General features: G+C 37.2%; 1 pseudogene across 1 annotated transcript; it reads left to right on the forward strand.

The window, feature by feature from the left end:
- The first annotated feature begins 1392 nt into the window (after positions 1-1392).
- On the forward strand, positions 1393-3113 carry LOC308430166 (60 kDa heat shock protein, mitochondrial-like; annotated as a pseudogene). Its single transcript has one exon. The product of its transcript is annotated as a 60 kDa heat shock protein, mitochondrial-like (transcript).
- The last annotated feature ends 13085 nt before the right edge of the window (positions 3114-16198 follow it).

A 16198-nucleotide genomic window follows, 5' to 3' on the forward strand; every position in this document is an offset into this window, starting at 1 on the left:
ATGTCTGGAGAAATTGAGAAAGAGTAACAGAGAATGATTCACTATCTTTGGGCACAGTATCACCCATAGGTAGAACAGAAGACAATCTTCAAGAAGAGAAAGCACACTGTAGAAAAACTAAGTCTCAAAGAAAGTCTACTAGAAGTTAAACAAGTTCGAAAGTCAGGCTGATGCAATATTACAAGGAACATTAATTTGATTTTTGTTAAGACCGATTTATAAATATCATTGATAACAAAAATTTATTTTAAGTCCTGAATTAGTTTATTTTTACTATTCAAATATTAAATACTAATTTCTAACTTTAATGCTTATACATAATTTATAAGAATTTATGTATTTAGAATAGGATTTGTTTTCACTGAACATAGTTTATCCTCTCTTCTTATATTGGGTGTATCCCAAGAGGTGGAGGGAAATCATACAGTGCATTTTAGCAGAGAATTTAACAACAGGAAGTGTGTACATAGTTAACTGTCGGACGGAGTGTGTGTCAAGTCAGTGGGATTTCCATAGAATTGAACAGTAGGAAGAAATATCTGTCAAACAATTTGACAAAGACGTATGTGTAGATTAACGAACCCCAGAAAGGCCACATAAAGTTGCTTTCTGGGCCCTTGTGTAGAAGTTTCACAAGCCAGTATGGTAACATGAAGACACTTGTAGCCGGCTTCTGCAAGTGGCAATAAAACAGCAAAGGCTGCATAATGAATAACCACTGTTAAAATGAAGAACCATTAGTTAGTGGCTGACCTGACAGAAATATAAATGTAGTAGTATTAGGAAAACTCACTTACACCTTCTTTTTTAAATGTGGTTTAAGTTTTTAGTTATGAGACAGGATTTCTCTTGCAGCCCTGCCTGTCCTAGAACTCCTCCATAAACCAGTGTGACCTTGAACTCAGAGATCTAACTGCTTCTCTCTCCAGAGTGCTAGGAAGAGTCTACCCTATGTCCTGTGCATATATATTATGGCTGTTAGCTTGGTGTTTTGGTTGTTGTTGTTTTGTTTTTATTTTTATTATTATTTTTTTTTTTTTTTAGAAATTCTAGCAATGAGAGTGGGTGCATCTCTGACTCTTTTGCCTGTCTTTGGGACTCATCTCTTCCTATTGGGCTGCTGTGTCTAGCCTCTATATGAGGGCTTTCACCTAATCATATTGTATCTTCTTTTGTTCTGTTTGGCTGTCATCTCTTGGTGCCTTTCCCTTTCTAAAGAGGAAATTGAGCGAGGAATAGGTTTAGGCGAGACTAGAGATGGGGAAAGCTAGAGAATTAAAATGAAGGCAAACTATATTTGAGATGTACTGTATGAAAGAAGAATCTGGCTGGTCCCTCACTCGCCACAGATGGCCTGCCTCTCTTGGTGCCCTCCAGTGGCGTACTGCAGAAATGCTTCGACTATTCACAGTCCTTCGCCAGATGAGACCAGTGCCCCAGGCATTGGCTCCTCAGCTCACTCAGGCCTAAGCCAAAGATGTAAAATTTGGTGCGGATGCTCGAGCCTTAATGCTTCAAGGTGTTTTATAGCACTTAATGCTTTTTAACCAATGCTGTAGCTGTTACAATGGGGCCATAGAGAAGAACAGTGATGACTGAATAGAGATGGGGAAGGCCCGAAGTAACAAAAGATGGGGTCACTGTCGCAAAGTCAATTGATTTAAAGGATAAATACAAAAATATCAGAGCTAAACCTGTTCAGGATGTTGCCAATAACACAAACGAAGAGGCGGGGATGGCACCACCATGCCACTGTTCTGGCACGGTCAGTTGCCAAGGAGGGCGCTGAGAAGATCAGCAAAAGAGATAACCCAGTGGAAATGCAGAGAGGTGTGATGTTGGCTGTTGATGCTGTCCTTGCTGAACGTAAGAAACTATCTAAACCTGTGACAACCCCGAAGAGATTTCTCAGGTGGCTACAATTTCTGCAAAAGGAGACAAAGACATTGGGAACATCATTTCTGATGCAATGAAAAAGACTGGTAGAAATGGTGTCATCATGATGAAGGAAGGAAAAGCCCTGAATGGTGAGATAGAAATTATTGAAGGCATCAAGTTTGATGGTTGATATATTTCTTCACATTTTATTAACACAGTAAAAGGTCAAAAATGTGAATTCCAAGATGCCTATGCTTTAATGAGTGAAAAGAAAATTTCTAGTGCTCAGTTTATTGTACCTGCTCTTGAAACTGACATTGTTCATCAGAAGCCCTTGGCCATAATCACTGAAGATGTTGACAGAGAAGCTCTAAGCACACTGGGTTTGAACAGGATAAATTTGTTCTTCAGATGGTAGTAGTCAAAGCTCCAGGGTTTGGAGACAATAGAAAGAACCAGCTTAAAGATATGTATTTTGATACTAGTGGTTTGGTGTTTGGAGAAGAGGAGTGGAATCTAAATCTTGAAGGTGTACAAGCTCATAACTTAGAAAAAAATGGAGAGGTCATTGTCACCAATGATGGTGCCATGCTTTTTAAAGGAAAAAGGTGGCAAAGCTCACATTCTAAAAATGTACTCAAGAAATTACTGAGCAGCACTAGTGAATATGGAAAGGAAAAGCTGAACGAGCGACTTGCTAAACTCTCAAATGGAGTAGCTGTGCTGCAGGTTGGAGGGACAAGTGATGTTGAAGAGAATGAGAAGAAAGTTGGAGTTACAGATGCTTTCGCTGCTGCAAGAGCAGCTAGTGAAGAAGGCATTGTTCTAGGAGAGGGCTGTGCTCTGCTTCGGTGCATCCTAGCCTTGGATTCATTAAAGCCTGATAATGAAGATCAGAAGATAAGTATAGAAATTATTAAAAGAGCACTTAAAATTCCTACACTGACGATTGTTAAGTATGCAGGTGTTGGAGAATCTTTGATAGTTGAGAAAGTCCTGCAGAGTTCCTCAGAAGTTGGTTATGACACCATGCTTAGGGATTTTGTGAACATGGTGAGAACGGGAATCATTGATCCAACAAAGGTTGTAAGAACCGCTTTACTGGATGCTTCTGGGGTGGCCTGATTACTAACTATAGCTGAAGCTGTAGTGACAGAAATTCCTAAAGAATAGAAAGACCCTCGAATGGGTAAATGGGAGGAACGGAAGAGGGTATGGCAGGTGACATGCTCTAATTCCTAGAATAGTGCTTTGCCCTTATCAATGAACTGTCACAGGAAGCTCAAGGCAGGTTCTTCACCAATAGCTTCAGAGAAGTCACCTGAGGAAAATGACTGAAGACAAAGCTGTCCAATCACTGTAACCATCAGCTACTGGTTTCCTTTGACAATATATAATGGTTTATTGCTGTCATTTTCCATGACTACAGATAATTTATTTTGTATTTTTGAATAAAGACATTTGTACATTCCTGATGCTGGGTGCAAGAGCCATAACCAGTGTCCTGCTTCCAACTTCAATCACTGGAGCACCTCTACTGTTCTGTCAGCATCAGGACTGCAGTGTCACCACGTGAGAAGTTCAGAACCACCAGCCATTCAGTGGAGGGCAGGAAAGATGGTGTACAAAGTCCAGAAGTATCCAATTATGTGACAACCTTTGTGTGATAAATTTTTGTTTAAATTGAAAAAAAAGAAAAAAAATCTATTTTCAGTAAAATTAAAAATGGTTTTATAACATGTAAAATATGCTTGAGTGGTCATGTCAGGAACCATATTTCCCACTGTTTGGAATCTCAGCAGAGTTGCCATCTTAAATCATCTAGGGTCTCTCCCTATCTCAGGCCTCTGGCATGGCTTAGAGGTTGCCCCTACCCTAAGCCTATCCCCCTTCTCTTTCCCCAGCTATTGACTGATGGCATCTTTATTTATTTACCAATGAGAAACAACTTGGGGTCAAGGTATATGAGGGAACTCTCTTGCTTCTGTGACACCCAGTTCTTTGAGGGGAGGGCTATACTTCACAATACAATAGACAGCAAGAAAACACACCTCAAAAGACACCCAGAGGGGGACTTCATTTATAAAGGGAATGGGAAGTGAGAGGACTTATGTGAGGGAATACTTGAGCAGAGGAAAGTAAATAAATAAATAAGTTTAATAAAAATATGCATGGTGACTGAATGCAGCATATTGTTATAATAACAAACCACTATTAAATAATAAATACAATGCACTGAAAAAGTCTGTATATCAAATGCTATGCATGATTGAATCTTGTCTTTCAACACCATTGACAAATCAGAGTTATCTATGTTTATTGTCAAAAGACAGAATTTCCAGGACAGGGAAATTCAGTTTCCATTAAGCATGGATAAACAATAAAAGTTACATTTGTGGCAATTATTTCTTAACAAGAATAAAAATATTCATCCTTTTACCCTGAAATAATTGGAAAATTGAATTTTTTGGTTAATTAAACATCCTTGTTAATTGACATTTGTCAAATATATTATACATGGATTAGCAACATTCAATGGCATAGAATAAAATTGCATTCACTTGACAACTGAATTATAACCTAAGTGTCTTCCTACCTAGATAACTCTGACTCACCAATATTTACAGATGTTCACGTATTACATGGTGTCATTGATTCAAATGAATCAATAACAATTACACTTGTGTAATATGAAGGAAAATGTAAAATTAATAAAGCAAAACTATGATTGACTCTTGGATATAGCATGAACCATAATTTAATAAAATTAAGGCATGTTGTAGATTAAAATTATTTTTTATGGTGATGATGGTGTCTGGGAATACTGGTGAATTCCTCTATTGTTAATGAGTAAAGTAATGTGTACCTACCTAGCACAATTCATTTCTAAGACAATTGTCTCCCCTCTCTAATCACCATTTTATTTGCCTTTTTGTTTACATTTTAGTTATGAGTTAATAATCAAAGTAAACTAATGACAAAAGCAGAACTATTGCATTTATGTTCAGAAAAACATGTACCAGCAAACTGACACAAAGGTCTCATCTTTATTTATCTTTAGTACTCATTATCAGTTGGTCCACAGAGTTTGAGTACTCCTTAGAGCAGGGTAAGTATATATTTAAAACTGTATTAAGCTTGTATACTGGCTGAAAAATTATAGGCTTTTAATGTTGAAACTGTCAAAATCTACTACATGCCTTCTCCATCAAGCATTTGTCTTCTTTGGTCTCAGTTTACTGTGGTTAAATGAGATCCAATATTTACTCAGATTAAAATTTTAGAAAAAAATTTAAGTGTTGGGCCCTGTTAATTAAGGCTGAAGTCTTCTGTTGTCTGTATTGACCAGCCTGCCTTCTCCTTCTCTGAACTTGTCTGGGGACCCAAAACCCCACCATCCACATGCAAAATGTAACATAGCCTTGGTGAGATTATAAACCCAACTTTCTATTTTCCCCTTCCTTCCCTTTCTCTCTTCCAGATAAGATCTTGCCTGCCCAACAAGTACCTGGGATTCCTGAAATGCCTCTCAATGCAAAAGAGGCATTCACAAAACATTAAATCTCTAGCCCATGATTTTCATTTAAACTGAAAACTCACTCTCTAACATCTATATATATACCACCGGTTCACCCAAAATGAAGGTATGTGCACAAACTAAAGTGTGGAGTTGCAGGCTACTCTGAGAAACTTACATGGGTGCTGGGAACGAAACTCTGTTCCTCTGATAATGTAACAGACATTCTGTTTTTTCCTTACAACTTTATTTTTAAAAAGTCAGAGATATATGTACAGATTATTACAAAGCATTTTAGCATAAAACTATATGAATATATTTTTGTCAGTACTTGATTTTTTTAAAGGTTTGATAGTATGCATTGAAATCTTCCTATTTACAATGATCATAAAGTATATGTAAAACAAAACATCAGCCCTCTTGGAAAAAAATAAAACAATAAGTGTATAGCACCCTCTCAAAGTAGGGTATACCTAGAACTTAAAGCATTAATAACTCAAGAGCTAAGAAGATATCCTAGTGGCAATTTTTGGTATTTAAAAATCATTATGTTTAATCCTTACACACCAAAATACTTTGACTATTTCCATGTCACATAACAGACATTCTTAACTGCAGTGGCCCTGCTACAGGCCAGAAAACACTCCCACGTCCTAGTGTCTGTGAAGTATGCTGCTGATTCCTCCTCCCTGGACCCTGGGGAGGAGAGTGAAAACTTCACATTTTGTGAACATTTTGTCCACAAAAAATTGCATTAAATACATTGTTACATTTTTTCTACGTTGTTATTGGAAGTTTTAAATTGCTTTGACTCATTGGCAAATTGGATTATATGTATAGAGAGTAAATGCACAGTATCTTGTAGTGTGCCCAGGGTAAAGAAAGTACTTATTGAAGAGGGAACTATCTACTGACTCTTGCAATGCATAACTTATGCAGATTAGGTTCAAAGAGCCCTGGAGAGATGGAGAAAATGTAAATTCTTTGTTATGGCAAAGACTTTCTTTTTAATGTTACAAATGAAATGTCTTAAAATTCATAATTACTTTTGAATGAAAATGTCTCACATTTTAGTGTAATTAGAAAAGACAAGCCACAAACAGCAAAATGTCACACACTATATTGTCCTAAGGAAAAGTAGGCCACAGAAAGCAGAAGACCATCCCTATAAAGTGTTCATACTCTGTTATTAGTTAAGAAAACATTCCATTAATAAGGTTCAAATTAGTATGGAGGATGCTGGCTTTTTTTCTGAGTAAGTTCTAGACTTTTACATAAGGGTAGCTATATTATATTATTATTATTAGGGTTTTTCACTTAACAAATTTACTTGGAGATTCAGTCACACATCAGCTACCATTACATGTGTGAAAATGTAATTTAGTTATATTGATCAGCAACGGTGTGTTTCAAGAGCTTAGGACAAGTCTTTTTATTTGCTAGTCTATTGACAGAGGTAAGGAAATCTAGTGTTAACCATGCTTAATGGTGTAGGTTGGAATCTCATTGACTAGGAATGTAAACACTGGGCATCCTTGTTTTTATTTCCCCTTCAGTGTAATGTGATATAATCATGCTGATATAATATGTGTTTTTCTCATTGATTATTTTTAAAAATCAAACTTTTTATATCCATTGAGTGAAATAAAACTAAGCATGCTATTTGATCTTTTTCTTTTTTCTCTTTTTTTAATTGAATATTCTCTGTATTTACATTTCAGATGTTATTCTCTTACTGCCAGTCCCATACCCCTCTCCCACTCCCATCGCCTCCATGAAGATGCTCCCTCTCCCAGCCTCCTTCTACCACTTCAGTACCTTGGCATTTTTCTACACTGGAAAACAAGTCTTTCTGGACCAAAGTCATCTCTTCTCATTGATGCCAGAGAATGCTATCCTCTGCTGCATATGCACATGAAGCACATGCATGCGAACTCATTGGTCTTTCAAGCCCCATCGGCAGTCAATGGCAGACATTTGGCTCTAAAGGTGGAACTAACTCTGACCTTGGGCTCTGCACTATCAGAACCTACAATTATCCTTAGAGAGAACCCCGGGCTGATTCTAAGGACATTGTGATTCTTCCTTAGCAGTTTCCAAATTAGTTCCATGGTCAGCAATACTTTCCCTCCTAATGTGGTGGCTTAAAAGAAACACCTGAGGTGTAGGTAAATAGGACAGGCTGACTCCTGACTATTACCTGCTATCAAACAGGAAGAATCATTATTCTGCCAAAATCTCCAGCTGAACTTCAGAAGTAGGAGAAAGGTGTTTGTTCTTGTGGGTTGGAATATCAGTCTCTTACAGCATAGTAACTTGGTTCCCTTCTGGACAGGGCCGCTGTTTCTTTCTCCAGCCTGATACCGTAGCTGAAACTGTGTACTACTCTCTTCCTTTGCTGCATCACACTTCTTCTGGTCCTCATTTTCCCTCTGTCCTTTCAGAAAATTATGATGTCATGCACTCTCCAGCTCCTCTCAGGGGAAGTTTCTATTTCTCTATATTCTGACTCTCTGTAGGCTCTGAGGTAGACAGAAGCTTCTAATCCATCATTTTATTATTGCCATCATGAAATGTAAACTAAAAATGATTCAAAACGTTTCTGTGTACATTGCTAAATTTCAAAGAGATTGTAGATATCATCTACCGTAGTAGGTCATCCCAAACTGCTGACATAGTATGGAGGTAGTTAAGTCATATCCTTCTTCCCAGTATGGATTCAAGTACTGGATTACACAAAGCATTTACTGACAGGACTTCCTCTTTCCTGATAAGCATAAGGTAATACCTGTATCTCAAACTGTTGTTCTTAAAGTTCTCCAGCTGATTTCTTCCACAATACCTTCATCATTAGACTCCTAGAAGTCAGTGACCCTTGTACTTAGTGGAAGTTGGCTATAGTATTTTCCTTTTCCATTAAAGAAGCTTTATGGGAATCCAAAAGTGTACCTACAAAGTCAGGTCCAAATTTACCATGCATTTAGTGGTGCCTACACTTAAATCCCAAGCACTATTAGAATAGCACAAAAAATGTATTCATTTATTCTCCAGTAAACAGAAGACTTCAGAGGCAGAGCTTATGTATTTAACTGGTGCATTGCAGGGATTTGTGTTTCATAGCTGCCTCAGACATGTGATTGCAAAGCAAAGTAAAATACCCAGGAGTCTGCCCTTGTGGATCCAGAGCTCTCACTAGTCCTGCTTTGATCCTTTACACTCTTGGGATAACTTCTGACAGAGCATCCCTGTCCTGTCCCAGCTCCAATCCTTTCTCCCAGCACCAACAAAGCAATCTTATTTAAAAAATTAATTGTGTCTTTTATCTTTCCTGCTTAAAATTCTTCAAAAGGATCATATAGTACATGGATAAAACTTTAACTGAACTCGCAATAGAATTTAAATTGTTTTGCAGGCTCTACAATGTCTCTGAGTAATCTTCTTCTGCTTCAACACTATCTGCCTTTTCCTTTGCAATCCTCATTTCCTAAAATGCACTCCTTTGTTTCTAACTTTCCCTGCTATTGAATTACTCAACTCTGTGTTTCAGCTTAGCTTCACTTCAGTTCTGTGGCTATCAATAAAATTAGGCTTTTCCCTACCCTGTCCCTTTTATCTGAATATTAATTTTCTTCAGAGCTCAGACCTATTTGGTACACTTATTTTTAATATAAATTTCAAATTTTTATTCTATGAATCAACTATTATATAAAAAATCTAAATTGCTATTATTATTTTTTATTACATTGCTATTGTTTAAGCACTATGTATTCAGGTGAGAAAATATATCATTAAGAATGGTAGAAACAAAGCTCAGCATCTGAAGTGTTCATTACTTCATCTGGAGGACCTAAAGTCAGTTCCTAAAGCCAAGTTAGGCAGATAACAACCATGTGTAGTGTCAGCTCCAGGGAATCTGATGTCCTATTCTGCCCTCTATGGGCATTGGTACACACAAGGCATTCAGTCAAATAGACAAACAAGTAGAAAAATATAAAACACTCTTTTAAAAAACATATCCACCAAACATTTGAATTTACTAAATACTTGCTAAATATAGTAACCAATTATTCTGAAAAATTAAAACATATAACATAGAAAATATGTTCATAGTTATATTCCCTAATATAAAATAAATTCCATTTCCAGAATTTATTCTTTGTTGTATAGTTGTAAAAACACCACAGAAAATTCTATACAATTGTTTGCAATCATATACAACATTTCCAAAACAGTGATTTACATGTTATTATTTGCTTTATTGACTTAAGGTTTACTGTTAATTTTATTTATTAATATATTTGCTGTTTATTTATGTGTATGCCCATTAGATAGCTAGGGCCACCCTCACAGATACCTAGAATTTCCACTGCACTGTAATTTTATTTGGCCATGGATATATTGTCCTGTTACAGTTGACTTTCTAAATACTCTTTCTCCATCCTTGTGCCACCTGATGCCTCCTATACTTATCCCTCTGCCCAGGTCTTTTCTACTTTCTATCATGGGGAGATTCTTGAGTCTCCGTTTTACTTACCTTCTCTCCATCTGTGGAATGTACCATAATTATCCTTTACCTAAAAGCTAATATTGACTTGCAATGAGGAGTTATCCTATTTTTCTATCTGGGTTTAGGTTACCTCACTTTAGATGATTTTTTTTTCTATAACATCCATGAGCCAGTGGATTTTATGATCTTTTTCTAATAGTTGAGGAATAACTTAATTGTGTAAATGGAACATTCTTTTTCATTCATCAATTGAGAGATGTCTTAGCTGTTTCCAGTTTTGGTTCTATTATTAATGAAGCTGCTATGGACATATTTGAATAAACTAATATATGTAAAACTCGAGAAGTTTACCAACTTTGTAGAAATGGTTTCATTAGTATGGTATTTTTTAGTGTCTCTGCTATAGTTCAAATTCATTCTGTATATTTACATCTTGTTTTTTTTTTTTTTTTTCTTTCTTTTCTCTTTTGTTTTTAACTCTTGATGGCTTAATTTTTTACACCAAAATATTTTTTATAAAACAAAACCAGTTTTTTAACAGGATATTTAATTTATTTTGCCTTAAAAGAAGTAGAAAATCAGCCCAAGTTTACGACCTGATCAGCAGTGCTCTTCATGGGATCAAATGATCTGAGAAGAATTCCTAGAATTCCCAATACTCAATACCTCTTCTCAGTGACTTTTTAAGGGCAGAAATAGGAAGTGGGGAGGTTTAATTGCTTTTGAAATTAATTAAACTTTTATCAGTTTAAGTTCTGTGAATTGCATACATAATTATTTGTATCATTTCTGCTTTTCTCACCGCACATTCTAACTCCTTCGATGTCTGCACTAGTTACATCCATAACCTCTTCTATATGTTTAGTTGTTATACACACACACACACACACACACACACACACACACACACGCATACACACACATACACACACACATACACACACATACACACACACACAAACCTACTGCATCCTGTTCACTTAATGTAACTTAAATTTAAGTATGTTTAGTGCTGACCAATTAGGATTGGATAGCTTATAAATCATAGTATACATACAGAAAATAGTCATTGACTGTCTGATGCTCTTCACTTACTGATGTGTTCTTATTAAATTGTCTATATTAAAATTAGAATGTCACTGATTTGGCCACTATGCAGGTCTCCTTCAAGCACAATATGATTGAAATTTTTTATTTGCAGCACCCATTTCATGTCTTGAAGACATTACTTTACAATATACAACCCAGTCTTTTTCTCTCATATTTTTGACCACATCTTCTGAGACATTCTAGGACTCTTAGGAACCTTTCAAGACAATTAACTTTCTCTTATTATTATAGTATAAAACGGTGCATTTTTTAAAGTTTTGTTGGTAAAGTAATAAAGATGCAAGTCAAGGTCTTTTCAGTCATTAGCAGTATGCTATAACACTCAGCTACCAGCGACACAATTCATCTCTAATGAATAACTCTATTTCTATGTCTTAAGTATGTTATACCAAAAGAATGCAAGACAGATAAAGAAAACTCAAATATAAGAGACAGGCAAAAGTGTAAAGGGGGAAGCATATAATAACTAGAAACCAGATACTATCAGATTAGAACTAAGATATTTCTAATATTTCTAATACCTGGAGCAAAATATCTAACATAAATTTAAATAAAGAAGTTTATCAGAGGTATTGTTGTTATAGCATGTAAATAAGGACTCTTTGTATAGAGGGAATATAAACTAATATATTAAATTATAAATATAATATATAATTATAATTTTTCAAGATCAAAATATGTTAATATATAAACAGTAGTTAATATTGTTACATAAATTAATTACTCATTATAACATATAATAATATATTGACATATTAATATAAAATATACTATATACTATACTGCATATATATATATGATGTGTTCTTGAAAAGCCCTCTTCTTGATGTGTCCTTGAATCCTACCTCTCAGGGTTATCGCTTTAGGCAGCACTATACAAAACAAGAATAATGTGTATGGTTTTTCTTTATTGGGCCAGGAAGAGGTCAAGGCTTCATTTATTTTGAAAACTACAGCTGGACCAGCTAAACCGGCAGCCCAGGCTACTCACATTTTACTTTTCTGGGAGTAGAATGGATTTTTGTCTTTCTATCTCATACTGTGTATATTTTAAAGACAATTATCTTGGTACCAGGGCAAAATGCAACTTGGCTACATACAAATATGCTAACACTTCTTCCTACACATGAATAAACTCTTGTTTGTTTCTTACATTGAATGAATTTTTTGAGTCAAAAGTATTGTTTTAAAGTAACAAACACTCAAATGTTTGATTTGCCAGAGATTAGGAGCCAGTCAGTATGGTGAAAACCTGATTGCTCTGAGAGACAAAAAGCTTCCAGCTTCCCTTGCTACTTGACCAACATCCCAGAAAGAAGAAACACTTTCTCCTCGATGGTGTCAAAAATACCCTTCATCTCTAGTTATGTTCCTCCTTTCTACTTATGTTCACTCCCTTTCGACTTATTGGTTACTCTGCCTCTTGATTTATTGTTCACTTTATTACTCTTATTTACAGAAAACTCTTGGGCTACATGCATACTAGGGCTAAGCCATACAGCAAGTATTTATTTACAGTAAACAGAATGCCATGGGATCAAAGGTGTTTGTGAGATCTGAACCATATGACCACAAGGCTTTTCCAGTTCACAATCTTGGGGTTGGTTCCCAATGTGATCAAATACTCTGCAAGAACTGAGGTCGTTTTAAACACAGTAGGTAAAGACATTCTGCACATCATTACAAAGGAAATTTTTCAAAAACTTTATTAACAAAATTTGAAGTTTGGAAATCACTGATGAGTATTATTTGTGGTTTATATATTATTATTAAATTAAGTTACAAGAGACACAACTGGTCGAAACACAGAGAACACCTGATGGTAGGATAGCCTACTCATTAAAAGATATGCATACAACATGATGCCTCTGCAAAAGGCTCTGGGATAACCACTGATGCATAGAAGTTGGAAATCAAAATGAGGTTCACTGTTACAGAACATTCATTTTTATTCTGATAGAAATTCTTATCCTATCCCTTGGACTAGAAAATGCTCAAAACATAGACTGCAAATGAGGAAAGGTTCAAATTAGAGCAGTGGTTCTCAGTCTCCCTAATGCTACAGTCCTTTAATATAGCTCCTCAAGTCCTGGTGACGTAAACCATAAAATTACTTCATTGTTTTTTTATGACTGAAATTTTACTTCTTTTAAGAGATGAGATGTAAATATCTGTGTCTCTAGTGTTCTTTGGGGACACCTGTGAAAGGACCATTCAACCCCAAAGAGGTTGCAACCTACAAGGTGAAACCCCCTGCCTTCTGGGAGGACGAAAACATTGCTAAGATAGTTAATCTCATAGGTAACAAAGTTCAAGAGTAACAGGAGAAAAAATCTGAAATGCAAAAAGGTTGGGATTTATAGATAAAGAACAGCAAGCACAGAACTAAAGAGATCCAAATGGCACTTTTAAAACTTCACTGATGAATCACAGATAAACTTGCCAAAATTAAATTCAGATGTCATGAAGTGTAAAACTCTATCTGAGATTTACACATGTAGTGTAGATTTACACATGTAGTGTAGAGAGCCGTTTGTGCCGCACCTGCCGAGGACTCAGCAAACAGAACTGTTGCCCAGCGAAGAGACTTAGTGCGCATGCGCCACATACCATACATCATAGACCACTTGGAAGTCTATGGCCAGATAGTGCTTTGTGCCGTGAAGGCATGGAAAGTGCTCACTAATAAGGGAGAAGTGTCAGGAAATCTAACAGAAATTATTCAGAGTCCAAGTGAACCCTTCTCAGATTTTGTGGCCCGAATGATAGAGACAGCAGGAAAAATATTTGGAAACCAAGAACAGGCTATGCCCTTGATAGAGCAACTAATTTTTGAACAATGTACTAAGGAATGTCATAATGCCATTGTCCCCTGCAAGGCAAAAGGATTACAAGCCTGGATTAAAGCCTGTAGAGAGATCAGAGGACCTTTAACTAATACAGGTTTAGCTGCCGCCATACTACAGGGGCAACGGCAGCTGGGTCTTTTTAAAAAGAGTGTCATTTGCTTTCAATGTGGGAAGCCTGGTCATATAAAGAAAGAGTGTAAAAGTCAGAGCTCTGGATTCAACCCTAAGAGTATTACTGACCTGTGCCCTAAGTGTAAGAAAGGGAAGCATTGGGCTAATGAATGTAGATCAGTAAAAGATATCACTGGGAGGCCCCTAGTAGCGTCAAAAAATGTACAGCGGGCCCCAGTCCTCAGGGCCCTCAAATATATGGGGCAATCAGCTCCCCAGTAGTCTGAAAGCAGGAGAACCCCTGCGGAGAGCCACTCCAGGTTCCACGGGATTGGACCACCGTGCCACCACCAGAATTGTCCTGACCCCACAAATGGGAGTTCAGCCTATCCCTTCTGACTTTCATGGGCCATTACCGGCTAATACAATAGGGCTGCTTTTGGGACGATCATCTGCCACCCTTAAAGGCTTGGTAGTACAACCTGGGGTGATTGATCAGGATTATAAAGGCCAACTAAAGAATATGTGCTCCTCTCAGAGGGGTTTGTTTCCCATCTCCCCAGAAGATCTGATTGCTCAATTGCTCATCTTCCCCAATTGTCATGCCCAATTTGCATCAAACAGGGCGAGAAGGAGGAACAAAGGCTTCAGTTCTGCAGGAACTGACTTAGCATATCTATTAGTAGATTTGAATACTCCACCAACCTTGAATTTGGAGATTGAAGGAAAACTTTTTGAAGGACTTTTGGACACAGGGTCAGACAAAAGCATCATATCTACTAGGTGGTGGCCTGCTAAGTGGCCAGTTAATCATCTTCCCATTCTTTACGGGGCCTTGGCTATTAGTTCTAAATTATTAAAATGGAAAGCCCCTGAGGGACAGAAAGGGACTTTTACACCTTATGTCCTTCCACTACCGGTTAATATATGGGGAAGAGACATTTTAACAGAACTAGGTCTTAAACTTATGAACAACTATCCCCTGCCTGCACAGGGGATGATGACTGATATGGGGTATATCCCCGGAAGAGGCATTGGCAAACATCATCAAGGTCCTACAGACCATACAGCCCACCATAAAATCTGATCGAAGTGGTTTGGGTTTTTCTTAGGGGCCATTGAGGAGACTATGCCCATACAATGGCTTTCAGAGGAGGCAGTATGGGTTCCTCAATGGCCTCTTTCCTCTAAAAAATTAGAGGCTGCCCACCAATTGGTAAGAGAGCAATTACAGTTAGGACATTTGGAGCCTTCTAGCTCCCCTTGGAAAACTCCAATTTTTGTCATAAAAAAGAAATCAGGCAAATGGAGACTCTTACACGACCTCAGAGCTATTAATGCACAAATGCAACTGTTTGGGTCTGTTCAACGTGGTCTCCCACTTCTGTCAGCTTTACCCAAGCTGTGGGAGATAATTATTATAGATATTAAAGACTGTTTTTTCTCTGTCCCGTTACATCCCAGAGATAAGGAGAGGTTTGCCTTTACTCTGCCTGCCATAAACCATGTGGAACCTGATAATAGGTACCAATAAAAAGTTCTCCCACAAGAAATGGCAAACAGTCCTAATATGTGCCAGCTGTATGTACAACAAGCTTTAACCCCTATTAGAAGGCAATGCTCATCATTATCCATTTTTCATTTTATGGATGACGTCGTTTTATGTGGCCTTAATGTTCAAGACTTAGAAATAGCCTTTGATGATTTAGTCAAGTCCTTACAACACTTTGTGTTAACGATAGCTTCAGAGAAAGTTCAGCGATCACAGGTGGGAACGTTCTTAGGAGCTGTCATTCATCCAGAATTTGTTGTACCTCAAAAAATAGAAATCAGGAGAGATCATTTACAGACATTAAATGATTTCCAAAAGCTCCTAGGAGACATTAATTGGCTAAGGCCTTTCCTAAAGATTTCTACTGCTGAACTAAAACCCTTGTTTGATATTCTTGAAGGAGATCCACAGTTAACATCCCCAAGGTCTCTGACCCCAGGGGCTGTGGCAGCCTTACAAAAGGTAGAAAAAGCCTTGGCTCAAGCTCATCTAGTCAGAATACACCCAGGTGAACCTTTTGAGCTATGTCTCTTACAGACTGAGAAGTTGCCTACTGCAGTGTTATGTCAAAAAGGTCCTTTGCTGTGGATTCATCCACAGGCTTCCCCAGCCAAAACCATTGAATGGTATCCCTCGGCCATAGCCAAACTTGCCTTGTGGGGATTAAAGGCTGC

The sequence above is a fragment of the Micromys minutus genome (genome assembly GCF_963924665.1).
Source record: "Micromys minutus genome assembly, chromosome: 15".
In the NCBI taxonomy this organism is placed as follows: Eukaryota; Metazoa; Chordata; class Mammalia; order Rodentia; family Muridae; genus Micromys; species Micromys minutus.